Source organism: Symphalangus syndactylus, chromosome X (genome assembly GCF_028878055.3).
Source record: "Symphalangus syndactylus isolate Jambi chromosome X, NHGRI_mSymSyn1-v2.1_pri, whole genome shotgun sequence".
Lineage (NCBI taxonomy): Eukaryota > Metazoa > Chordata > Mammalia > Primates > Hylobatidae > Symphalangus > Symphalangus syndactylus.
The window spans coordinates 29,356,810-29,359,395 of record NC_072447.2 but is presented as its reverse complement, the minus strand read 5'-3'; positions in this window follow the sequence as shown (position 1 = coordinate 29,359,395).

Here is a 2,586-nt window from a genome sequence, read left to right as displayed (position 1 = left end):
TTTGTTTTAACCTTCCCTGTTCTTATGACAAAACCACTACTGTCCTAGCATAGTGTGGGGGCCAGTTCTTTTTTTCAACCAAAACACTATACATATTAAGCATATTCTAGAACCTTGCTGCTTAATACAGTAGCCACTAGTTCAGTGGTTCTCCACTGGGGTTAATTTTGTTACCCAGGGATGTTCCACAATAACTGGAGACATTTTGTTTGTCACAACTGAGGAGGGGTGCTACAGGTATGTAGTGGGTAGAGGTCTGGAATGCTGCAAAGCCTCTTACAATGTACAGGACAGCCCCACCACAAAGAACTTTCCAGTCCAAAATGTTAATACTGTAGTGCCCAGGTTGAGAAACCCTGCTGTAGCCATGTGCCTATTTAAAAATGTAAATTAATTAAAATTAGCTAAAATTAAAAATTCAGTTTCTCGATGTCATTAGCCACATTTCAGGTATAAAATATGCACAAATGGCTAGTGGCTACTGTATTGAACAGTGCAGGTACAGATTATTGCAGAAGAAAGTTCCATTGCCACATTGAACAGATTTCTATTGGACAGTGCTCTTTGGAGGCTCGATGAATGGATTTTTACGCCGTTCAGTTTCAGATTTACAGGAACACCGGTATAATTTAGTAATGATGGCTGTCGTTTCAGTTATCCCTCTGAGACGAATTTGGGTCTCCATTGCATCAATCGAAAGAAAATATTGTAACTCCTTAAGTCAAATCCTTACCTGTAAGATTACATATGGTCTGGATGATCTGTAAATCTATTTCCAATATAATTTTTCTGTAATTTTTAATTTAATTTACTATATGAAAGACTCCAGAATATTAGTCTAAAATGCACAGCTAGTTCCCCAGCAGATGGCACTGTTGTCACATAGTCACTTAAGCGAAAGGTTTGCTCCTCATAAATGACCCATCATAAAATGGTTTACAACATAAGCTCTGGAAATTTCCATTCAAGAATGAAAACTTTGTAGTGATAGATTCCACTGACACCGGGTTTCCTTCTCTTCCTATGTACACAATAATTCAAATGTTACTTTACAGAACTTTATCTCTCCTACTTTTTAACAGAACTTCACCTCCTACTTTTAAAAAAATTCTTCATCTGATCATGTTTACATGTACTGCTTAGGATTTACGCAGTTAATTAACATCAACATCCTGCCACTAGGTGATTCATTTAGTTCATATACTTAGAAAATATGTGATGAATTCCCATGTCTTTATCAGGCACTATTCTAGGCACCAGGGTGGTAAGGAATGCGACAGGTAAAGATACTTGATTTCTTGGATGTTAGTTACGCTCTGGTCAGAGTCATCTGCTGAGGGGTGAGGAGCTGTAGACATTTTGTTATGGTTTTCTTTTTGAAAGCACCAGTTTAGAAAACAGCATGGTTTCTCACATAAAATGTATGAGACCCTTGCTTATGTTAATCTTCCCTCAGTCAAATCCGCCGAGTTTAACCCAGAATGGTAACAATTATTAGAACAGCATTTTTTTCTTCATAGATAGTCCAGGCAATTAATTAATTTGCAAGTCCATATAATAGATGGTCATCCCTACAGATAGGAAAAATACCGTTACACTTCACTCATAGCAATTTAGGAAAATTTCAAATGACCTCACTTAGCCATGCTCAAAAAGAATATTATATTTAAATAATCTGTTATGAGTCTAGATGTGGCTATATTTATAAGTGGCATATACCTTTGAATGCTTTATCATTCCAACCTGGCATACCTCATAAATTCTATCATCAAAGCTGGTTAAGTGGCATTGAATAGACCTTACCTTTATGAATGATTGACATAAACTGATGAACCCATCTTTTTTAAATGATCATTTTGTCTGTTTTTAGATGGCAAACAACACATTTATTGTCAACCAATCTCATTGTCATTGTACTACATATTCCTTGCTTTTATTCAGTACACATGCTGGCTACTTGGTGGCCATCGCTAGCACAACTCATGTTACAATGAAAGAGGAAGGCAAGAGGAAGGGACCAGGAAAGGATGGCTTATTTCTTCAGGGTTCGTAATGGGGCTAATTGACATGGGCTGATACTGCGTGTGCCAGGTCGCAGTGGCCAGCCATTAAGCAGACATTAGGGGCTCAGAAATGAGGGTCTAAGATGTGCTCGGCTGCCTACTCTGGAGCATGAGGTTTCAGCCTTCATAATATGATAAAAACCCAGCATTAGGGCTTCAGCCTCAGACGAGGCCAGCATCAAAACCAACTAAATAATAGCTCCCATTCTAGATGGCTTGCTGAAAGCTAGACATGATGCATTAGTGATTTATAAACCTTCCCTCAAACCCTCACAGTTCTTATCCCGATTTTATGGATGGGGGTGCAGAGGGGTTAAGGAACTTAACAAAGTCAGTAGGTGTTAATGCAGAAGTTTAATGCAGAAGCCAGAGCTGTTAATCAGTACACACTCCACCTTCTCTTTTCTTCAATGAATCCCAGAGTACTCGTCACTAGGTCCTAAAAACACCCTGCTTAATTTCCTGGTAGGTCTTGGAAAGGAGGTGGAGCCCAGTCTGTAGGTCAGAGGTCCCAGTGTGATAC